This window comes from Triturus cristatus, chromosome 6 (genome assembly GCF_964204655.1).
Source record: "Triturus cristatus chromosome 6, aTriCri1.1, whole genome shotgun sequence".
NCBI lineage: Eukaryota > Metazoa > Chordata > Amphibia > Caudata > Salamandridae > Triturus > Triturus cristatus.
In genome coordinates this window covers 1103338666-1103363341 of record NC_140589.1, presented here as the reverse complement: position 1 = coordinate 1103363341, position 24676 = coordinate 1103338666, and positions in this window count along the sequence as shown.

The following is a 24676-nucleotide window of genomic DNA, read 5'->3' as shown; positions in this document are numbered from 1 at the left end:
TTAGGCCAGAGTACGAATCTAAGACCTTAGCTATTAGGCCAGAGTAAGAGTTAAGACCTTAGCTATTAGGCCAGAGTAAGAGTTAAGACCGTAACCATTAAGCCAGAGTACGAGTCTAAGACCTTAGCTATTTAGCCAGAGTAAGAGTTAAGACCTTAGCTATTAGGCCAGAGTAAGAGTTAAGACCTTAACCATTACGCCTGAGTACGAGTCTAAGACCTTAGCTATTAGGCCAGAGTAAGTGTTAAGACCTGAGCTATTAGGCCAGACTAAGAGTTAAGACCTTAACCAGTAGGCCAGAGTAAGAGTTAAGACCTTAACCTGTAGGCCATAGTACGAGTCTAAGACCTTAGCTATTAGGCCAGAGTAAGAGTTAAGACCTTAACCAGTCGGCCGGAGTAAGAGTTAAGACCTTAACCAGTAGGCCAGAGTACGAGTCTAACACCTTAGCTATTAGGCCAGAGTAAGAGTTAAGACCTTAACCAGTAGGCCAGAGAAAGAGTTAAGACCTTAATCATTAGACCAGAGTACGAGTCTAAGACCTTAGCTATTAGGCCAGAGTAAGAGATAAGACCTTAACCAGTAGGCCAGAGTAAGAGTTAAGACCTTAGCTATTTATTTATTTATTTATTTATTTTTAATATTTGTAAAGCGCTGCATATACCCGTAGGCGTCTTGGCGCTAAAAACCAATATTGACTAAGGAAATGTGAGGGGGTAAACCAGTTAATTGAACAGATGTGAGGGAAGAAAAGAAAAAGAGGTTAATGAGAGAACAGCCAGGTTTTCAAGAGTTTGCGGAACTGAAGCAGTGTAACACTTTGTCTGATGTTAAGGGGCAAGGTGTTCCAGAGTCTGGGGGCCGCCACCAAAAAGCGTCGGTCACCCCAGGTAACTGTTTTGGTGCGAGGGACGACCAGTTGGCTAAGAGTGGCTGATCGTAAAGCTCTTGTGGGTTTGTAAGATTGTAATTGGTCTCTTAGAAAATGTGATCCTTGATTATTGATTGTTTTAAATACTATGCAGAGTGATTTGAAATGAATTCTTTTTTGCACAGTAAGCCAATGAAGATCTTTTATGTTTTTGGAAATGGGTTCAAACTTTGTTTTGCCGGTAAGAAGGCGAGCTGCCGCATTTTGTATTGTTTGAAGTTTTGCAATTACTCTGGTTTGAGCATTGAGGAATAGCCCATTGCAATAGTCCAGGGATGAGAGGACCAGGGCAGAAACCAGTGTCTTAATGGCAGAGTCAGGGAGAAAAGGGCGTATTTTCCGGATCATTTTTAACTTCAAGTGTGCTGTTGATACTGTTTTGTTGGCATGGTTCATGAAATTTAGTCCATCATCAAAGATGACACCAAGGTTCCTAACCTTCGAGGTGGGCGTAGGAGGAGTACCGAAGGTCTCTGGCCACCAACAGGTGGACCAGGCTGGAGAGAGTGGACCGAAGATGAGTACCTCGGTTTTTTCCGAGTTTAGCTTTAGGCAGTTTGTAGCCATCCAGTCTCCTATATCTAGGAGCCCTTTCTTGAATTTTTCAGCTACTTGCTCTCCGTCGCCTTTAATCGCCAACACTAGTTGGGTGTCGTCGGCGTAAGAGGTTAGGCTCATCCCATGTGCTTTGATGGTCTTAGCAAGGTCCGACACATAGATGTTGAAAAGTGTCGGACTCAGGGATGAGCCTTGAGGAACTCCGCAGGGAGCAGAGAGTTGAGCTGATTGAAAGGATCCCAGAATGACAGCCTGCGTTCTTTTGGCTAGGAAGGACGCTATTAGGTTTTTGGCAGTGTGGCAGATGCCAAGTCCTTGGACACGGTCGACCAAGGTGTTGTGGTCGACCGTGTCGAAAGCCGCTGATAAATCTAGCAGAACCAGTATGGCAGTGCCACCCTGGTCCCTGATGACCCTGATATCATCAGCGGCTTTGATGAAGGCTGTCTCTGTCCCGTGATGTTTTCTAAACCCAAACTGCGTGTTGTCGAGAAGCTGATGTTTTTCAATAAACTCGGAAATTTGGGTATTCATGATTTTTTCAATCATCTTTGCCATGAAGGGTAGACTAGCAATTGGTCGATAGTTTTTTAACTCACTTTTGTCCAGTGAGGGTTTTTTTAGCAGAGGTTTTAGTAAAGTGTTTTTGAGAGGGTCCGGATGATTGCCCGACAGCAATATTAAATTGCAAACCTGCGTGAGTGCCGGTATAATGGCATCCATTACTGGTCTAAGTACAGATAAAGGGCAGGGGTCCAGGGGTGAACCAGATTTAATGGTAGATAATGTATTTTTTATTTGGTCCGGGGTGACTGGTTGGAAGCAAGGGAACGTGTTAGCTGGGGGGAGAATGGTAGATGAGATTGAACCCGGAGGTGATTTGGAAGAGAACGCCTGGTAGATATCATCTACTTTAGTGTAGAAAAAAGAGGCAAGAGAGTCACACAAAAATTGTGACGGGGGGGAGTGAGGTCTGGGGAATTGCCTGATAATGCTTTGGTGATTAAGAATAGTTGTTTGCTGGAGTTCTTAGCTTTCTCAATTTGATCACTGTAGTATTCTTTTTTTGCTTCCGCTATCATGTTTTTGTATAGTGCTAAGGATTCCTTATAGACAGATTTACTACTAGTATCATAGTCTTTTCTCCAAGTTCTTTCCTTGCTACGATTTATCTGTTTTTGTGTCCTTAGTTTGTCATTGTACCAAGGTGCGGTGGGTTTAGCTCTATTACTAGAGTGTTCTTTAGAAGGGGCTGATTGGTGTGTTGCCTGGCCCATCCAGTCGTATAATTGCTGGAGCGCTAAATTGGGGTCTGAAGTGAACACTGGGTGGGTTTGTTCTAGTATGAGCTTCAAATCTTCTTGATTTATATTTTTCCAATCTTTAAAAGATTGTTTAGGTATAGGTTGAGGATTATTATTACAGTGATTATTGGTGGCTATGTTTGCAAAAATTGCAGAGTGGTCGGTCCAAGGCATAGGCAAAATATTGGTGATTTGCAGTCCTTCTAGGTTAGAAAAGATGGGGTCTAAAATGTGGCCTGCTTGATGGGTAGAGGATGTGACAAGTTGTTTTAGCCCTAGGGTACCTAGATCAGAGATGAGGGCGGCAGAATCGGTAAGGTGACCTAGATCTAAGTGAAAGTTCAGGTCACCTAGAACCGTGAAGCTACTTTCTGTGGCTACAGATTCCATAATGGTGTTTATGTTGGACAGGAAGGTCGTCTTTGATCCTGGAGGACGATATATTAGTATACCCTTGAAATTAAACAGGGGGGAAATGTTGATAGCAAATTGCATGGCCTCACAGGAAGTGGATGGAATAGATGTCGTTCTGACAGGATATGAATCTCTGGCAATTATGGCCAGCCCACCCCCTCTTTGTTTAGGCCTGTCCTGACAGTAGGCTTTAAATCCCTCTGGAACGGCGATGACCAAGTCTGGCTGTGAAGTATCATCTGTCCATGTTTCGGTGATAAACAGTATATCGAGTTTAAAATCAGTTATCAGATCAAATATTTCCTGCCTATGCTTACCGAGTGAGTGAGCATTTATAAGGGCTATGGAAGTGACAGCACCTACATCATGTTTGGTTGAAGAGCCGTTAGTTTGGGGAAGTATTAATGGGATAGTGTCATAACAGTGAGGGCAAATGATGGCAGTATCCTTATGGATCTCTGAGGGTTTGATTTTTGAACATTTGGCCATATTGAGTGGTCGAAGCGCATGTAGGTTATGGCTGGTGTATGTTTAAAGGTCTCCTGATACCTTTTGGGCAGGGGTTGTGGCCCTGGGCCCGGTCCCGGCGCGGACGGGCGCAGACGGGCTTGCCTCTGGCGCGCATCCGGCGCGCCGCCGGCGCGCCCGCTGCGCCCGCCCGCTGCTCGGACGGGAAGTGCCTATACTTTTATACATCGAGGGGGCGGGAAGGGGGGAGTGCTGGATAGACTGGAGCGCAGCCCTTCCCTCCTCAAGATGGCGGGTGAGGCAGGAGAAGTCACGTGACCGCGACCGAGAGGGCAGCGCTGTTGGGGATGAAAGCTGCAGTCGCGCTTTGCAGCGCGCGATGATTTATAGAAGGTAAGCGCCAAGGTTTAGCCACCCAAAATGTATTTAAAAATACATCGAACTAATCATTGCCCTATGCACGGACAATATCAGCTGGTACAAGTGCAGGTACAAGTTTTAAAAATAAAGGATAGAGAGAGAATCCCCCGGCTTCCGCCACAGGGGAGAGCAATATTAAAATAAAGGTAAGAGTAAGAGTCTAAGACCTTAACCATTATGTCAGAGTAAGAGTCTAAGACCTTAACCATTAGGCCAGAGTAAGAGTTAAGACCTTAACCATTAGGCCAGAGTTTGAGTCTAAGACCTTAGCTATTAGGCCAGAGTAAGAGTTAAGACTTTAACCATTAAGCCAGAGTAAGAATAAAGACCTTAAACATTAGGCCAGAGAAAGAGTCTAAGACCTTAACCATTAGGCCGGAGTAAGAGCTAAGACCTTAACCATTAGGCCAGAGTAAGAGCCTAAGACCTTAACCATTAGGCCAGAGTAAGAGTTAAGACCTTAACCATTAGGCCAGAGTAAGAGTCTGGCCAGAGTAAGAGTTAAGACCTTTACCATTAGGCCAGATTAAGAGTCTAAGACCTTAACCATTAGGCCAGAGTAAGAGTTAAGACCTTAACCATTAGGCCTGAGTAAGAGTCTAAGGCCTTAACCATTATGTCAGAGTAAGAGTCTAGGACCTTAACCATTAGGCCAGAGTAAGAGTTAAGACCTTAACCATTAGGCCAGAGTTTGAGTCTAAGACCTTAGCTATTAGGCCAGAGTAAGTGTTAAGACCTTAACCAGTAGGCCAGAGTAAGAGTTAAGACCTTAACCATTAGTCCAGAGTACGAGCCTAAGACCTTAGCTATTAGGCCAGAGTAAGAGTTAAGACCTTAGCTATTAGGCCAGAGTAAGAGTTAAGACCTTAACCATTATGCCAGAGTAAGAGTTAAGACCTTAGCTATTAGGCCAGAGTAAGAGTTAAGACCTTAACTATTAGGCCAGAGTACGAGTCTAAGACCTTAGCTATTAGGCCAGAGTAAGAGTTAAGACCTTAACCAGTAGGCCAGAGTAAGAGTTAAGACCTTAACCATTAGTCCAGAGTACGAGTCTAAGACCTTAGCTATTAGGCCAGAGAAAGAGTTAAGACCTTAGCTATTGGGCCAGAGTAAGAGTGAAGACCTTAACAATTAGGCCAGAGTACGAGTCTAAGACCTTAGCTATTAGGCCAGAGTAAGAGTTAAGACCTTAACCATTAGGCCAGAGTACGAGTCTAAGACCTTAGCTATTAGGCCAGAGTGAAAAATTAAGACCTTAGCTATTAGGCCTCAGTAAGAGTTAACACCTTAGCTATTAGGCCAGAGTACGAGTTAAGACCTTAACCAGTAGGCCAGAGTAAGAGTTAAGACCTTAACCTGTAGGCCAGAGTAGGAGTTAAGAACTAAACCTGTAGGCCATACTATGAGTCTAAGACCTTAGTTATTAGGCCAGAGTAAGAGTTAAGACCTTAGCTATTAGGCCAGAGTAAGAGCTAAGACCTTAACCAGTAGGCCAGAGTAAGAGTTAAGACCTTAACCTGTAGGCCATAGTACGAGTCTAAGACCTTAGCTATTAGGCCAGAGTAAGAGTTAAGACCTTAACCAGTAGGCCAGAGTAAGAGTTAAAACCTTAACCTGTAGGCCAGAGTACGAGTCTAAGACCTTAGCTATTAGGCCAGAGTAAGAGTTAAGACCTTAGCTATTAGGCCAGAGTAAAAGTTAAGACATTAACCATTAGGCCAGAGTACGAGTCTAAGACCTTAGCTATTGGGCCAGAGTAAGAGTTAAGACCTTAACCATTAGGCCAGAGTACGAGTCTAAGACCTTAGCTATTAGGCCAGAGTAAGAGTTAAGACCTTAACCAGTAGGCCAGAGTAAGAGTTAAGAACTTAACCATTAGTCCAGAGTACGAGTCTGAGACCTTAGCTATTAGGCCAGAGAAAGAGCTAAGACCTTAGCCATTGGGCCAGAGTAAGAGTGAAGACCTTAACCATTAGGCCAGAGTACGAGTCTAAGACCTTAGCTATTAGGCCAGAGTAAGAGTTAAGACCTTAACCATTAGGCCAGAGTACGAGTCTAAGACCTTAGCTATTAGGCCAGAGTAAGAATTAAGACCTTAGCTATTAGGCCAGAGTAAGAGTTAAGACCTTAGCTATTAGGCCAGAGTACGAGTCTAAGACCTTAGCTATTAGGCCAGAGTAAGAGTTAAGACCTTAACCAGTAGGCCAGAGTAAGAGTTAAGAACTTAACCTGTAGGCCATAGTACGAGTCTAAGACCTTAGCTATTAGGCCAGAGTAAGAGTTAAGACCTTAGCTATTAGGCCAGAGTAAGAGTTAAGACCTTAACCATTAGGCCAAAGTACGAGTCTAAGACCTTAGCTATTAGGCCAGAGTAAGAGTTAAGACCTTAGCTATTAGGCCAGAGTAAAAGTTAAGACCTTAACCAGTAGGCCAGAGTGAGAGTTAAGACCTTAACCATTAGGCCAGAGTACGAGTCTAAGACCTTAGCTATTAGGCCAGAGTAAGAGTTAAGACGTTAACCAGTAGCCCAGTGTAAGAGTTAAGACCTTAACCATTAGGCCAGAATACGAGTCTAAGACCTTAGCTATTAGGCCAGAGTACGAGTCTAAGACCTTAGCTATTAGGCCAGAGTAAGAGTTAAGACCTTAGCTATTAGGCCAGAGTAAGAGTTAAGACCTTAGCTATTAGGCCAGAGTACGGTTCTAAGACCTTAGCTATTAGGCCAGAGTACGAGTCTAAGACCTTAGCTATTAGGCCAGAGTAAGAGTTAAGACCTTAGCTATTAGGCCAGAGTACGAGTCTAAGACCTTAGCTATCAGGCCATAGTACGAGTCTTACACTATAGCTATTAGGCCAGAGTAAGAGTTAAGACCTTAACCATTAAGCCAGAATACGAGTCTAAGACCTTAGCTATTAGGCCAGAGTAAGAGTTAAGACCTTAGCTATTAGGCCAGAGTAAGAGTTAAGACCTTAGCAATTAGGCCAGAGTACGAGTCTAAGACCTTAGCTATTAGGCCAGAGTACGAGTCTAAGACCTTAGCTATTAGGCCAGAGTAAGAGTTAAGACCTTAGCTATTAGGCCAGAGTAAGAGTTAAGACCTTAGCTATTAGGCCAGAGTACGAGTCTAAGACCGTAGCTATCAGGCCATAGTACGAGTCTTACACCTTAGCTATTAGGCCAGAGTAAGAGTTAAGACCTTAGCTATTAGGCCAGAGTAAGAGTTAAGACCTTAACCAGTACGCCAGAGTAAGAGTTAAGACCTTAACCTGTAGGCCAGAGTAAGAGTTAAGACCTTAACCTGTAGGCCATAGTAGGAGTCTTAGACCTTAGCTATTAGGCCAGAGTAAGAGTTAAGACCTTAACCAGTAGGCCAGAGTAAGAGTTAAGACCTTAACCATTAGGCCAGAGTACGAGTCTAAGACCTTAGCTATTAGGCCAGAGTAAGAGTTAAGACCTTAGCTATTAGGCCAGAGTAAGAGTTAAGACCGTAACCATTAAGCCAGAGTACGAGTCTAAGACCTTAGCTATTTAGCCAGAGTAAGAGTTAAGACCTTAGCTATTAGGCCAGAGTAAGAGTTAAGACCTTAACCATTATGCCTGAGTACGAGTCTAAGACCTTAGCTATTAGGCCAGAGTAAGTGTTAAGACCTGAGCTATTAGGCCAGACTAAGAGTTAAGACCTTAACCAGTAGGCCAGAGTAAGAGTTTAGACCTTAGCTATTAGGCCAGAGTAAGAGTTAAGACCTTAACCATTAGGCCAAAGTACGAGTCTAAGACCTTAGCTTTTAGGCCAGAGTAAGAGTTAAGACCTTAGCTATTAGGCCAGAGTAAAAGTTAAGACCTTAACCAGTAGGCCAGAGTAAGAGTTAAGACCTTAACCATTAGGCCAGAGTACGAGTCTAAGACCTTAGCTATTAGGCCAGAGTAAGAGTTAAGACCTTAACCAGTAGGCCAGTGTAAGAGTTAAGACCTTAACCATTAGGCCAGAGTACGAGTCTAAGACCTTAGCTATTAGGCCAGAGTAAGAGTTAAGACCTTAGCTATTAGGCCAGAGTAAGAGTTAAGACCTTAGCTATTAGGCCAGAGTACGAGTCTAAGACCTTAGCAATCAGGCCATAGTACGAGTCTTACACCTTAGCTATTAGGCCAGAGTAAGAGTTAAGACCTTAGCCATTAGGCCAAAGTACGAGTCTAAGACCTTAGCTATTAGGCCAGAGTAAGAGTTAAGACCTTAGCTATTAGGCCAGAGTAAAAGTTAATACCTTAACCAGTAGGCCAGAGTGAGAGTTAAGACCTTAACCATTAGGCCAGAGTACGAGTCTAAGACCTTAGCTATTAGGCCAGAGTAAGAGTTAAGACCTTAACCAGTAGCCCAGTGTAAGAGTTAAGACCTTAACCATTAGGCCAGAATACGAGTCTAAGACCTTAGCTATTAGGCCAGAGTACGAGTCTAAGACCTTAGCTATTAGGCCAGAGTAAGAGTTAAGACCTTAGCTATTAGGCCAGAGTACGGTTCTAAGACCTTAGCTATTAGGCCAGAGTACGAGTCTAAGACCTTAGCTATTAGGCCAGAGTAAGAGTTAAGACCTTAGCTATTAGGCCAGAGTACGAGTCTAAGACCTTAGCTATCAGGCCATAGTACGAGTCTTACACTATAGCTATTAGGCCAGAGTAAGAGTTAAGACCTTAACCATTAAGCCAGAATACGAGTCTAAGACCTTAGCTATTAGGCCAGAGTAAGAGTTAAGACCTTAGCTATTAGGCCAGAGTAAGAGTTAAGACCTTAGCTATTAGGCCAGAGTACGAGTCTAAGACCTTAGCTATTAGGCCAGAGTACGAGTCTAAGACCTTAGCTATTAGGCCAGGGTAAGAGTTAAGACCTTAGCTATTAGGCCAGAGTACGAGTCTAAGACCGTAGCTATCAGGCAATAGTACGAGTCTTACACCTTAGCTATTAGGCCAGAGTAAGAGTTAAGACCTTAGCTATTAGGCCAGAGTAAGAGTTAAGACCTTAACCAGTACGCCAGAGTAAGAGTTAAGACCTTAACCTGTAGGCCAGAGTAAGAGTTAAGACCTTAACCTGTAGGCCATAGTAGGAGTCTTAGACCTTAACTATTAGGCCAGAGTAAGAGTTAAGACCTTAACCAGTAGGCCAGAGTAAGAGTTAAGACCTTAACCATTAGGCGAGAGTACGAGTCTAAGACCTTAGCTATTAGGCCAGAGTAAGAGTTAAGACCTTAGCTATTAGGCCAGAGTAAGAGTTAAGACCGTAACCATTAAGCCAGAGTACGAGTCTAAGACCTTAGCTATTTAGCCAGAGTAAGAGTTAAGACCTTAGCTATTAGGCCAGAGTAAGAGTTAAGACCTTAACCATTACGCCTGAGTACGAGTCTAAGACCTTAGCTATTAGGCCAGAGTAAGTGTTAAGACCTGAGCTATTAGGCCAGACTAAGAGTTAAGACCTTAACCAGTAGGCCAGAGTAAGAGTTTAGACCTTAGCTATTAGGCCAGAGTAAGAGTTAAGACCTTAACCATTAGGCCAAAGTACGAGTCTAAGACCTTAGCTTTTAGGCCAGAGTAAGAGTTAAGACCTTAGCTATTAGGCCAGAGTAAAAGTTAAGACCTTAACCAGTAGGCCAGAGTAAGAGTTAAGACCTTAACCATTAGGCCAGAGTACGAGTCTAAGACCTTAGCTATTAGGCCAGAGTAAGAGTTAAGACCTTAACCAGTAGGCCAGTGTAAGAGTTAAGACCTTAACCATTAGGCCAGAGTACGAGTCTAAGACCTTAGCTATTAGGCCAGAGTAAGAGTTAAGACCTTAGCTATTAGGCCAGAGTAAGAGTTAAGACCTTAGCTATTAGGCCATAGTACGAGTCTAAGACCTTAGCAATCAGGCCATAGTACGAGTCTTACACCTTAGCTATTAGGCCAGAGTAAGAGTTAAGACCTTAGCTATTAGGCCAGAGTAAGAGTTAAGACCTTAACCAGTACACCAGAGTAAGAGTTAAGACCTTAACCTGTAGGCCAGAGTAAGAGTTAAGACCTTAACCTGTAGGCAATAGTAGGAGTCTTAGACCTTAGCTATTAGGCCAGAGTAAGAGTTAAGACCATAACCAGTAGGCCAGAGTAAGAGTTAAGACCTTAACCATTAGGCCAGAGTACGAATCTAAGACCTTAGCTATTAGGCCAGAGTAAGAGTTAAGACCTTAGCTATTAGGCCAGAGTAAGAGTTAAGACCGTAACCATTAAGCCAGAGTACGAGTCTAAGACCTTAGCTATTTAGCCAGAGTAAGAGTTAAGACCTTAGCTATTAGGCCAGAGTAAGAGTTAAGACCTTAACCATTACGCCTGAGTACGAGTCTAAGACCTTAGCTATTAGGCCAGAGTAAGTGTTAAGACCTGAGCTATTAGGCCAGACTAAGAGTTAAGACCTTAACCAGTAGGCCAGAGTAAGAGTTAAGACCTTAACCTGTAGGCCATAGTACGAGTCTAAGACCTTAGCTATTAGGCCAGAGTAAGAGTTAAGACCTTAACCAGTCGGCCGGAGTAAGAGTTAAGACCTTAACCAGTAGGCCAGAGTACGAGTCTAACACCTTAGCTATTAGGCCAGAGTAAGAGTTAAGACCTTAACCAGTAGGCCAGAGAAAGAGTTAAGACCTTAATCATTAGACCAGAGTACGAGTCTAAGACCTTAGCTATTAGGCCAGAGTAAGAGATAAGACCTTAACCAGTAGGCCAGAGTAAGAGTTAAGACCTTAGCTATTTATTTATTTATTTATTTATTTTTAATATTTGTAAAGCGCTGCATATACCCGTAGGCGTCTTGGCGCTAAAAACCAATATTGACTAAGGAAATGTGAGGGGGTAAACCAGTTAATTGAACAGATGTGAGGGAAGAAAAGAAAAAGAGGTTAATGAGAGAACAGCCAGGTTTTCAAGAGTTTGCGGAACTGAAGCAGTGTAACACTTTGTCTGATGTTAAGGGACAAGGTGTTCCAGAGTCTGGGGGCCGCCACCAAAAAGCGTCGGTCACCCCAGGTAACTGTTTTGGTGCGAGGGACGACCAGTTGGCTAAGAGTGGCTGATCGTAAAGCTCTTGTGGGTTTGTAAGATTGTAATTGGTCTCTTAGAAAATGTGATCCTTGATTATTGATTGTTTTAAATACTATGCAGAGTGATTTGAAATGAATTCTTTTTTGCACAGTAAGCCAATGAAGATCTTTTATGTTTTTGGAAATGGGTTCAAACTTTGTTTTGCCGGTAAGAAGGCGAGCTGCCGCATTTTGTATTGTTTGAAGTTTTGCAATTACTCTGGTTTGAGCATTGAGGAATAGCCCATTGCAATAGTCCAGGGATGAGAGGACCAGGGCAGAAACCAGTGTCTTAATGGCAGAGTCAGGGAGAAAAGGGCGTATTTTCCGGATCATTTTTAACTTCAAGTGTGCTGTTGATACTGTTTTGTTGGCATGGTTCATGAAATTTAGTCCATCATCAAAGATGACACCAAGGTTCCTAACCTTCGAGGTGGGCGTAGGAGGAGTACCGAAGGTCTCTGGCCACCAACAGGTGGACCAGGCTGGAGAGAGTGGACCGAAGATGAGTACCTCGGTTTTTTCCGAGTTTAGCTTTAGGCAGTTTGTAGCCATCCAGTCTCCTATATCTAGGAGCCCTTTCTTGAATTTTTCAGCTACTTGCTCTCCGTCGCCTTTAATCGCCAACACTAGTTGGGTGTCGTCGGCGTAAGAGGTTAGGCTCATCCCATGTGCTTTGATGGTCTTAGCAAGGTCCGACACATAGATGTTGAAAAGTGTCGGACTCAGGGATGAGCCTTGAGGAACTCCGCAGGGAGCAGAGAGTTGAGCTGATTGAAAGGATCCCAGAATGACAGCCTGCGTTCTTTTGGCTAGGAAGGACGCTATTAGGTTTTTGGCAGTGTGGCAGATGCCAAGTCCTTGGACACGGTCGACCAAGGTGTTGTGGTCGACCGTGTCGAAAGCCGCTGATAAATCTAGCAGAACCAGTATGGCAGTGCCACCCTGGTCCCTGATGACCCTGATATCATCAGCGGCTTTGATGAAGGCTGTCTCTGTCCCGTGATGTTTTCTAAACCCAAACTGCGTGTTGTCGAGAAGCTGATGTTTTTCAATAAACTCGGAAATTTGGGTATTCATGATTTTTTCAATCATCTTTGCCATGAAGGGTAGACTAGCAATTGGTCGATAGTTTTTTAACTCACTTTTGTCCAGTGAGGGTTTTTTTAGCAGAGGTTTTAGTAAAGTGTTTTTGAGAGGGTCCGGATGATTGCCCGACAGCAATATTAAATTGCAAACCTGCGTGAGTGCCGGTATAATGGCATCCATTACTGGTCTAAGTACAGATAAAGGGCAGGGGTCCAGGGGTGAACCTGATTTAATGGTAGATAATGTATTTTTTATTTGGTCCGGGGTGACTGGTTGGAAGCAAGGGAACGTGTTAGCTGGGGGGAGAATGGTAGATGAGATTGAACCCGGAGGTGATTTGGAAGAGAACGCCTGGTAGATATCATCTACTTTAGTGTAGAAAAAAGAGGCAAGAGAGTCACACAAAAATTGTGACGGGGGGGAGTGAGGTCTGGGGAATTGCCTGATAATGCTTTGGTGATTAAGAATAGTTGTTTGCTGGAGTTCTTAGCTTTCTCAATTTGATCACTGTAGTATTCTTTTTTTGCTTCCGCTATCATGTTTTTGTATAGTGCTAAGGATTCCTTATAGACAGATTTACTACTAGTATCATAGTCTTTTCTCCAAGTTCTTTCCTTGCTACGATTTATCTGTTTTTGTGTCCTTAGTTTGTCATTGTACCAAGGTGCGGTGGGTTTAGCTCTATTACTAGAGTGTTCTTTAGAAGGGGCTGATTGGTGTGTTGCCTGGCCCATCCAGTCGTATAATTGCTGGAGCGCTAAATTGGGGTCTGAAGTGAACACTGGGTGGGTTTGTTCTAGTATGAGCTTCAAATCTTCTTGATTTATATTTTTCCAATCTTTAAAAGATTGTTTAGGTATAGGTTGAGGATTATTATTACAGTGATTATTGGTGGCTATGTTTGCAAAAATTGCAGAGTGGTCGGTCCAAGGCATAGGCAAAATATTGGTGATTTGCAGTCCTTCTAGGTTAGAAAAGATGGGGTCTAAAATGTGGCCTGCTTGATGGGTAGAGGATGTGACAAGTTGTTTTAGCCCTAGGGTACCTAGATCAGAGATGAGGGCGGCAGAATCGGTAAGGTGACCTAGATCTAAGTGAAAGTTCAGGTCACCTAGAACCGTGAAGCTACTTTCTGTGGCTACAGATTCCATCATGGTGTTTATGTTGGACAGGAAGGTCGTCTTTGATCCTGGAGGACGATATATTAGTATACCCTTGAAATTAAACAGGGGGGAAATGTTGATAGCAAATTGCATGGCCTCACAGGAAGTGGATGGAATAGATGTCGTTCTGACAGGATATGAATCTCTGGCAATTATGGCCAGCCCACCCCCTCTTTGTTTAGGCCTGTCCTGACAGTAGGCTTTAAATCCCTCTGGAACGGCGATGACCAAGTCTGGCTGTGAAGTATCATCTGTCCATGTTTCGGTGATAAACAGTATATCGAGTTTAAAATCAGTTATCAGATCAAATATTTCCTGCCTATGCTTACCGAGTGAGTGAGCATTTATAAGGGCTATGGAAGTGACAGCACCTACATCATGTTTGGTTGAAGAGCCGTTAGTTTGGGGAAGTATTAATGGGATAGTGTCATAACAGTGAGGGCAAATGATGGCAGTATCCTTATGGATCTCTGAGGGTTTGATTTTTGAACATTTGGCCATATTGAGTGGTCGAAGCGCATGTAGGTTATGGCTGGTGTATGTTTAAAGGTCTCCTGATACCTTTTGGGCAGGGGTTGTGGCCCTGGGCCCGGTCCCGGCGCGGACGGGCGCAGACGGGCTTGCCTCTGGCGCGCATCCGGCGCGCCGCCGGCGCGCCCGCTGCGCCCGCCCGCTGCTCGGACGGGAAGTGCCTATACTTTTATACATCGAGGGGGCGGGAAGGGGGGAGTGCTGGATAGACTGGAGCGCAGCCCTTCCCTCCTCAAGATGGCGGGTGAGGCAGGAGAAGTCACGTGACCGCGACCGAGAGGGCAGCGCTGTTGGGGATGAAAGCTGCAGTCGCGCTTTGCAGCGCGCGATGATTTATAGAAGGTAAGCGCCAAGGTTTAGCCACCCAAAATGTATTTAAAAATACATCGAACTAATCATTGCCCTATGCACGGACAATATCAGCTGGTACAAGTGCAGGTACAAGTTTTAAAAATAAAGGATAGAGAGAGAATCCCCCGGCTTCCGCCACAGGGGAGAGCAATATTAAAATAAAGGTAAGAGTAAGAGTCTAAGACCTTAACCATTATGTCAGAGTAAGAGTCTAAGACCTTAACCATTAGGCCAGAGTAAGAGTTAAGACCTTAACCATTAGGCCAGAGTTTGAGTCTAAGACCTTAGCTATTAGGCCAGAGTAAGAGTTAAGACTTTAACCATTAAGCCAGAGTAAGAATAAAGACCTTAAACATTAGGCCAGAGAAAGAGTCTAAGACCTTAACCATTAGGCCGGAGTAAGAGCTAAGACCTTAACCATTAGGCCAGAGTAAGAGCCTAAGACCTTAACCATTAGGCCAGAGTAAGAGTTAAGACCTTAACCATTAGGCCAGAGTAAGAGTCTGGCCAGAGTAAGAGTTAAGACCTTTACCATTAGGCCAGATTAAGAGTCTAAGACCTTAACCATTAGGCCAGAGTAAGAGTTAAGACCTTAACCATTAGGCCTGAGTAAGAGTCTAAGGCCTTAACCATTATGTCAGAGTAAGAGTCTAGGACCTTAACCATTAGGCCAGAGTAAGAGTTAAGACCTTAACCATTAGGCCAGAGTTTGAGTCTAAGACCTTAGCTATTAGGCCAGAGTAAGTGTTAAGACCTTAACCAGTAGGCCAGAGTAAGAGTTAAGACCTTAACCATTAGTCCAGAGTACGAGCCTAAGACCTTAGCTATTAGGCCAGAGTAAGAGTTAAGACCTTAGCTATTAGGCCAGAGTAAGAGTTAAGACCTTAACCATTATGCCAGAGTAAGAGTTAAGACCTTAGCTATTAGGCCAGAGTAAGAGTTAAGACCTTAACTATTAGGCCAGAGTACGAGTCTAAGACCTTAGCTATTAGGCCAGAGTAAGAGTTAAGACCTTAACCAGTAGGCCAGAGTAAGAGTTAAGACCTTAACCATTAGTCCAGAGTACGAGTCTAAGACCTTAGCTATTAGGCCAGAGAAAGAGTTAAGACCTTAGCTATTGGGCCAGAGTAAGAGTGAAGACCTTAACAATTAGGCCAGAGTACGAGTCTAAGACCTTAGCTATTAGGCCAGAGTAAGAGTTAAGACCTTAACCATTAGGCCAGAGTACGAGTCTAAGACCTTAGCTATTAGGCCAGAGTGAAAAATTAAGACCTTAGCTATTAGGCCTCAGTAAGAGTTAACACCTTAGCTATTAGGCCAGAGTACGAGTTAAGACCTTAACCAGTAGGCCAGAGTAAGAGTTAAGACCTTAACCTGTAGGCCAGAGTAGGAGTTAAGAACTAAACCTGTAGGCCATACTATGAGTCTAAGACCTTAGTTATTAGGCCAGAGTAAGAGTTAAGACCTTAGCTATTAGGCCAGAGTAAGAGCTAAGACCTTAACCAGTAGGCCAGAGTAAGAGTTAAGACCTTAACCTGTAGGCCATAGTACGAGTCTAAGACCTTAGCTATTAGGCCAGAGTAAGAGTTAAGACCTTAACCAGTAGGCCAGAGTAAGAGTTAAAACCTTAACCTGTAGGCCAGAGTACGAGTCTAAGACCTTAGCTATTAGGCCAGAGTAAGAGTTAAGACCTTAGCTATTAGGCCAGAGTAAAAGTTAAGACATTAACCATTAGGCCAGAGTACGAGTCTAAGACCTTAGCTATTGGGCCAGAGTAAGAGTTAAGACCTTAACCATTAGGCCAGAGTACGAGTCTAAGACCTTAGCTATTAGGCCAGAGTAAGAGTTAAGACCTTAACCAGTAGGCCAGAGTAAGAGTTAAGAACTTAACCATTAGTCCAGAGTACGAGTCTGAGACCTTAGCTATTAGGCCAGAGAAAGAGCTAAGACCTTAGCCATTGGGCCAGAGTAAGAGTGAAGACCTTAACCATTAGGCCAGAGTACGAGTCTAAGACCTTAGCTATTAGGCCAGAGTAAGAGTTAAGACCTTAACCATTAGGCCAGAGTACGAGTCTAAGACCTTAGCTATTAGGCCAGAGTAAGAATTAAGACCTTAGCTATTAGGCCAGAGTAAGAGTTAAGACCTTAGCTATTAGGCCAGAGTACGAGTCTAAGACCTTAGCTATTAGGCCAGAGTAAGAGTTAAGACCTTAGCTATTAGGCCAGAGTAAGAGTTAAGACCTTAACCAGTAGGCCAGAGAAAGAGTTAAGACCTTAACCTGTAGGCCAGAGTAGGAGTTAAGACCTAAACCTGTAGGCCATACTATGAGTCTAAGCCCTTAGCTATTAGGCCAGAGTAAGAGTTAAGACCTTAGCTATTAGGCCAGAGTAAGAGCTAAGACCTTAACCAGTAGGCCAGAGTAAGAGTTAAGACCTTAACCTGTAGGCCATAGTACGAGTCTAAGACCTTAGCTATTAGGCCAGAGTAAGAGTTAAGACCTTAACCAGTAGGCCAGAGTAAGAGTTAAAACCTTAACCTGTAGGCCAGAGTACGAGTCTAAGACCTTAGCTATTAGGCCAGAGTAAGAGTTAAGACCTTAGCTATTAGGCCAGAGTAAAAGTTAAGACATTAACCATTAGGCCAGAGTACGAGTCTAAGACCTTAGCTATTGGGCCAGAGTAAGAGTTAAGACCTTAACCATTAGGCCAGAGTACGAGTCTAAGACCTTAGCTATTAGGCCAGAGTAAGAGTTAAGACCTTAACCAGTAGGCCAGAGTAAGAGTTAAGAACTTAACCATTAGTCCAGAGTACGAGTCTAAGACCTTAGCTATTAGGCCAGAGAAAGAGCTAAGACCTTAGCCATTGGGCCAGAGTAAGAGTGAAGACCTTAACCATTAGGCCAGAGTACGTGTCTAAGACCTTAGCTATTAGGCCAGAGTAAGAGTTAAGACCTTAACCATTAGGCCAGAGTACGAGTCTAAGACCTTAGCTATTAGGCCAGAGTAAGAATTAAGACCTTAGCTATTAGGCCAGAGTAAGAGTTAAGACCTTAGCTATTAGGCCAGAGTACGAGTCTAAGACCTTAGCTATTAGGCCAGAGTAAGAGTTAAGACCTTAGCTATTAGGCCAGAGTAAGAGTTAAGACCTTAACCAGTAGGCCAGAGAAAGAGTTAAGACCTTAACCTGTAGGCCAGAGTAGGAGTTAAGACCTAAACCTGTAGGCCATACTATGAGTCTAAGCCCTTAGCTATTAGGCCAGAGTAAGAGTTAAGACCTTAGCTATTAGGCCAGAGTAAGAGTTAAGACCTTAACCTGTAGGCCATAGTACGAGTCTAAGACCTTAGCTATTAGGCCAGAGTAAGAGTTAAGACCTTAGCTATTAGGCCAGAGTAAGAGTTAAGACCTTAACCATTAGGCCAGAGTACGAGTCTAAGACCTAAGCTATTAGGCCAGAGTAAGAGTTAAGACCTTAGCTATTAGGCCAGAGTAAGAGTAAAGACCTTAATCAGTAGGCGAGAGTGAGAGTTAAGACCTTAACCTGTAGGCCATAATACGAGTCTAAGACCTTAGCTATTAGGCCAGAGTAAGAGTTAAGACCTTGGCTATTAGGCCAGAGTAAGAGTTAAGACCTTAACCAGTAGGCCAGAGTAAGAGTTAATACCTTAACCATTAGGCCAGAGTAAGAGTTAAGACCTTAACCATAAGGCCAGAGTATGAGTCTAAGACCTTAGCTATTAGGCCAGAGTGCGAGTCTAAGACCTTAGTTATTAGGCCAGAGTGCGAGTCTAAGACCTTAGTTATTAGGCCAGAGTAAGAGTTAAGACCTTAGCTGTTAGGCCAGAGTAAGAGTTAAGACCTTAACAAGTAGGCCAGAGTAAGAGTTAAGACCTTAACCTGTAGGCCATAGTACGAGTCTAAGACCTTAGCTATTAGGCCAGAGTAAGAGTTAAGACCTTAACCAGTAGGCCAGAGTAAGAGTTAAGACCTTAACCTGTAGGCCAGAGTAAGAGTTAAGACCTTAACCTGTAGGCCAGAGTACGAGTCTAAGACCTTAGCTGTTAGGCCAGGGTAAGAGTTAAGACCTTATCCAGTAGGCCAGAGTAAGAGTTAAGACCTTAGCTATTAGGCCAGAGTAAGAGTTAAGACCTTAGCTATTAGGCCAGAGTAAAAGTTAAGACCTTAACCAGTAGGCCAGAGTAAGAGTTAAGACCTTAACCATTAGGCCAGAGTACGAGTCTAAGACCTTAGCTATTAGGCCAGAGTAAGAGTTAAGACCTTAACCAGTAGGCCAGAGTAAGAGTTAAGACCTTAACCATTAGGCCAAAGTACGAGTCTAAGACCTTAGCTTTTAGGCCAGAGTAAGAGTTAAGACCTTAGCTATTAGGCCAGAGTAAAAGTTAAGACCTTAACCAGTAGGCCAGAGTAAGAGTTAAGACCTTAACCATTAGGCCAGAGTATGAGTCTAAGACCTTAGCTATTAGGCCAGAGTAAGAGTTAAGACCTTAACCAGTAGGCCAGAGTAAGAGTTAAGACCTTAACCATTAGGCCAAAGTACGAGTCTAAGACCTTAGCTTTTAGGCCAGAGTAAGAGTTAAGACCTTAGCTATTAGGCCAGAGTAAAAGTTAAGACCTTAACCAGTAGGCCAGAGTAAGAGTTAAGACCTTAACCATTAGGCCAGAGTACGAGTCTAAGACCTTAGCTATTAGGCCAGAGTAAGAGTTAAGACCTTAACCAGTAGGCCAGTGTAAGAGTTAAGACCTTAACCATTAGGCCAGAGTACGAGTCTAAGACCTTAGTTATTAGGCCAGAGTACGAGTCTAAGACCTTAGCTATTAGGCCAGAGTAAGAGTTAAGACCTTAGCTATTAGGCCAGAGTAAGAGTTAAGACCTTAGCTATTAGGCCAGAGTACGAGTCTAAGACCTTAGCTATTAGGCCAGAGTACGAGTCTAAGACCTTAGCTATTAGGCCAGAGTAAGAGTTAAGACCTTAGCTATTAGGCCAGAGTACGAGTCTAAGACCGTAGCTATCAGGCCATAGTACGAGTCTTACACCTTAGCTATGAGGCCAGAGTAAGAGTTAAGGCCTTAGCTATTAGGCCAGAGTAAGAGTTAAGACCTTAACCAGTACGCCAGAGTAAGAGTTAAGACCTTAACCTGTAGGCCAGAGTAAGAGTTAAGACCTTAACCTGTAGGCCATAGTAGGAGTCTTAGACCTTAGCTATTAGGCCAGAGTAAGAGTTAAGACCTTAACCAGTAGGCCAAAGTAAGAGTTAAGACCTTAACCATTAGGCCAGAGTACGAGTCTAAGACCTAAGCTATTAGGCCAGAGTAAGAGTTAAGACCTTAGCTATTAGGCCAGAGTAAGAGTTAAGACCGTAACCATTAAGCCAGAGTACGAGTCTAAGACCTTAGCTATTTAGCCAGAGTAAGAGTTAATACCTTAACCATTAGGCCAGAGTAAGAGTTAAGACCTTAACCATAAGGCCAGAGTATGAGTCTAAGACCTTAGCTATTAGGCCAGAGTAAGAGTTAAGACCTTAACCTGTAGGCCAGAGTGCGAGTCTAAGACCTTAGTTATTAGGCCAGAGTAAGAGTTAAGACCTTAGCTGTTAGGCCAGAGTAAGAGTTAAGACCTTAACAAGTAGGCCAGAGTAAGAGTTAAGACCTTAACCTGTAGGCCATAGTACGAGTCTAAGACCTTAGCTATTAGGCCAGAGTAAGAGTTAAGACCTTAACCAGTAGGCCAGAGTAAGAGTTAAGACCTTAACCTGTAGGCCAGAGTAAGAGTTAAGACCTTAACCTGTAGGCCAGAGTACGAGTCTAAGACCTTAGCTGTTAGGCCAGGGTAAGAGTTAAGACCTTATCCAGTAGGCCAGAGTAAGAGTTAAGACCTTAGCTATTAGGCCAGAGTAAGAGTTAGGACCTTAGCTATTAGGCCAGAGTAAAAGTTAAGACCTTAACCAGTAGGCCAGAGTAAGAGTTAAGACCTTAACCATTAGGCCAGAGTACGAGTCTAAGACCTTAGCTATTAGGCCAGAGTAAGAGTTATGACCTTAACCAGTAGGCCAGAGTAAGAGTTAAGACCTTAACCATTAGGCCAAAGTACGAGTCTAAGACCTTAGCTTTTAGGCCAGAGTAAGAGTTAAGACCTAAGCTATTAGGCCAGAGTAAAAGTTAAGACCTTAACCAGTAGGCCAGAGTAAGAGTTAAGACCTTAACCATTAGGCCAGAGTACGAGTCTAAGACCTTAGCTATTAGGCCAGAGTAAGAGTTAAGACCTTAACCAGTAGGCCAGTGTAAGAGTTAAGACCTTAACCATTAGGCCAGAGTACGAGTCTAAGACCTTAGCTATTAGGCCAGAGTACGAGTCTAAGACCTTAGCTATTAGGCCAGAGTAAGAGTTAAGACCTTAGCTATTAGGCCAGAGTAAGAGTTAAGACCTTAGCTATTAGGCCAGAGTACGAGTCTAAGACCTTAGCTATTAGGCCAGAGTACGAGTCTAAGACCTTAGCTATTAGGCCAGAGTACGAGTTAAGACCTTAGCTATTAGGCCAGAGTACGAGTCTAAGACCGTAGCTATCAGGCCATAGTACGAGTCTTACACCTTAGCTATGAGGCCAGAGTAAGAGTTAAGGCCTTAGCTATTAGGCCAGAGTAAGAGTTAAGACCTTAACCAGTACGCCAGAGTAAGAGTTAAGACCTTAACCTGTAGGCCAGAGTAAGAGTTAAGACCTTAACCTGTAGGCCATAGTAGGAGTCTTAGACCTTAGCTATTAGGCCAGAGTAAGAGTTAAGACCTTAACCAGTAGGCCAAAGTAAGAGTTAAGACCTTAACCATTAGGCCAGAGTACGAGTCTAAGACCTAAGCTATTAGGCCAGAGTAAGAGTTAAGACCTTAGCTATTAGGCCAGAGTAAGAGTTAAGACCGTAACCATTAAGCCAGAGTACGAGTCTAAGACCTTAGCTATTTAGCCAGAGTAAGAGTTAATACCTTAACCATTAGGCCAGAGTAAGAGTTAAGACCTTAACCATAAGGCCAGAGTATGAGTCTAAGACCTTAGCTATTAGGACAGAGTAAGAGTTAAGACCTTAACCTGTAGGCCAGAGTGCGAGTCTAAGACCTTAGTTATTAGGCCAGAGTAAGAGTTAAGACCTTAGCTGTTAGGCCAGAGTAAGAGTTAAGACCTTAACAAGTAGGCCAGAGTAAGAGTTAAGACCTTAACCTGTAGGCCATAGTACGAGTCTAAGACCTTAGCTATTAGGCCAGAGTAAGAGTTAAGACCTTAACCAGTAGGCCAGAGTAAGAGTTAAGACCTTAACCTGTAGGCCAGAGTAAGAGTTAAGACCTTAACCTGTAGGCCAGAGTACGAGTCTAAGACCTTAGCTGTTAGGCCAGGGTAAGAGTTAAGACCTTATCCAGTAGGCCAGAGTAAGAGTTAAGACCTTAGCTATTAGGCCAGAGTAAGAGTTAGGACCTTAGCTATTAGGCCAGAGTAAAAGTTAAGACCTTAACCAGTAGGCCAGAGTAAGAGTTAAGACCTTAACCATTAGGCCAGAGTACGAGTCTAAGACCTTAGCTATTAGGCCAGAGTAAGAGTTATGACCTTAACCAGTAGGCCAGAGTAAGAGTTAAGACCTTAACCATTAGGCCAAAGTACGAGTCTAAGACCTTAGCTTTTAGGCCAGAGTAAGAGTTAAGACCTAAGCTATTAGGCCAGAGTAAAAGTTAAGACCTTAACCAGTAGGCCAGAGTAAGAGTTAAGACCTTAACCATTAGGCCAGAGTACGAGTCTAAGACCTTAGCTATTAGGCCAGAGTAAGAGTTAAGACCTTAACCAGTAGGCCAGTGTAAGAGTTAAGACCTTAACCATTAGGCCAGAGTACGAGTCTAAGACCTTAGCTATTAGGCCAGAGTACGAGTCTAAGACCTTAGCTATTAGGCCAGAGTAAGAGTTAAGACCTTAGCTATTAGGCCAGAGTAAGAGTTAAGACCTTAGCTATTAGGCCAGAGTACGAGTCTAAGACCTTAGCTATTAGGCCAGAGTACGAGTCTAAGACCTTAGCTATTAGGCCAGAGTAAGAGTTAAGACCTTAGCTATTAGGCCAGAGTACGAGTCTAAGACCGTAGCTATCAGGCCATAGTACGAGTCTTACACCTTAGCTATGAGGCCAGAGTAAGAGTTAAGGCCTTAGCTATTAGGCCAGAGTAAGAGTTAAGACCTTAACCAGTACGCCAGAGTAAGAGTTAAGACCTTAACCTGTAGGCCAGAGTAAGAGTTAAGACCTTAACCTGTAGGCCATAGTAGGAGTCTTAGACCTTAGCTATTAGGCCAGAGTAAGAGTTAAGACCTTAACCAGTAGGCCAAAGTAAGAGTTAAGACCTTAACCATTAGGCCAGAGTACGAGTCTAAGACCTAAGCTATTAGGCCAGAGTAAGAGTTAAGACCTTAGCTATTAGGCCAGAGTAAGAGTTAAGACCGTAACCATCAAGCCAGAGTACGAGTCTAAGACCTTAGCTATTTAGCCAGAGTAAGAGTTAAGACCTTAGCTATTAGGCCAGAGTAAGAGGTAAGACCTTAACCATTACGCCTGAGTACGAGTCTAAGACCTTAGCTTTTAGGCCAGAGTAAGAGTTAAGACCTTAGCTATTAGGCCAGAGTAAAAGTTAAGACCTTAACCAGAATGCCAGAGTAAGAGTTAAGACCTTAACCATTAGGCCAGAGTACGAGTCTAAGACCTTAGCTATTAGGCCAGAGTAAGAGTTAAGACCTTAACCAGTAGGCCAGTGTAAGAGTTAAGACCTTAACCATTAGGCCAGAGTACGAGTCTAAGACCTTAGCTATTAGGCCAGAGTACGAGTCTAAGACCTTAGCTATTAGGCCAGAGTAAGAGTTAAGACCTTAGCTATTAGGCCAGAGTAAGAGTTAAGACCTTAGCTATTAGGCCAGAGTACGAGTCTAAGACCTTAGCTATTAGGCCAGAGTACGAGTCTAAGACCTTAGCTATTAGGCCAGAGTAAGAGTTAAGACCTTAGCTATTAGGCCAGAGTAAGAGATAAGACCTTAGCTATTAGGCCAGAGTACGAGTCTAAGACCTTAGCTATCAGGCCATAGTACGAGTCTTACACCTTAGCTATTAGGCCAGAGTAAGAGTTAAGACCTTAGCTATTAGGCCAGAGTAAGAGTTAAGACCTTAACCAGTACGCCAGAGTAAGAGTTAAGACCTTAACCTGTAGGCCAGAGTAAGAGTTAAGACCTTAACCTGTAGGACATAGTAGGAGTCTTAGACCTTAGCTATTAGGCCAGAGTAAGAGTTAAGACCTTAACCAGTAGGCCAGAGTAAGAGTTAAGACCTTGACCATTAGGCCAGAGTACGAATCTAAGACGTTAGCTATTAGGCCAGAGTAAGAGTTTAGACCTTAGCTATTAGGCCAGAGTAAGAGTTAAGACCGTAACCATTAAGCCAGAGTACGAGTCTAAGACCTTAGCTATTTAGCCAGAGTAAGAGTTAAGACCTTAGCTATTAGGCCAGAGTAAGAGTTAAGACCTTAACCATTACACCTGAGTACGAGTCTAAGACCTTAGCTATTAGGCCAGAGTAAGTGTTAAGACCTGAGCTATTAGGCCAGACTAAGAGTTAAGACCTTAACCAGTAGGCCAGAGTAAGAGTTAAGACCTTAACCTGTAGGCCATAGTACGAGTCTAAGACCTTAACTATTAGGCCAGAGTAAGAGTTAAGACCTTAACCAGTCGGCCAGAGTAAGAGTTAAGACCTTAACCAGTAGGCCAGAGTACGAGTCTAACACCTTAACTATTAGGCCAGAGTAAGAGTTAAGACCTTAACCAGTAGGCCAGAGAAAGAGTTAAGACCTTAACCATTAGACCAGAGTACGAGTCTAAGACATTAGCTATTAGGCCAGAGTAAGAGTTAAGACCTTAACCAGTAGGCCAGAGTAAGAGTTAAGACCTTAACCAGTAGGCCAGAGTACAAGTCTAAGACCTTAGCTATTAGGCCAGAGTAAGAGTTAAGACCTTAACCAGTAGGCCAGAGAAAGAGTTAAGACCTTAACCATTAGGCAAGAGTACGAGTCTAAGACCTTAGCTATTAGGCCAGAGTAAGAGTTAAGACTTTAACCATTAAGCCAGAGTAAGAATAAAGACCTTAAACATTAGGCCAGAGAAAGAGTCTAAGACCTTAACCATTAGGCCGGAGTAAGAGCTAAGACCTTAACCATTAGGCCAGAGTAAGAGTCTAAGACCTTAACCATTAGGCCAGAGTAAGAGTTAAGACCTTAACCATTAGGCCAGAGTAAGAGTCTGGCCAGAGTAAGAGTTAAGACCTTTACCATTAGGC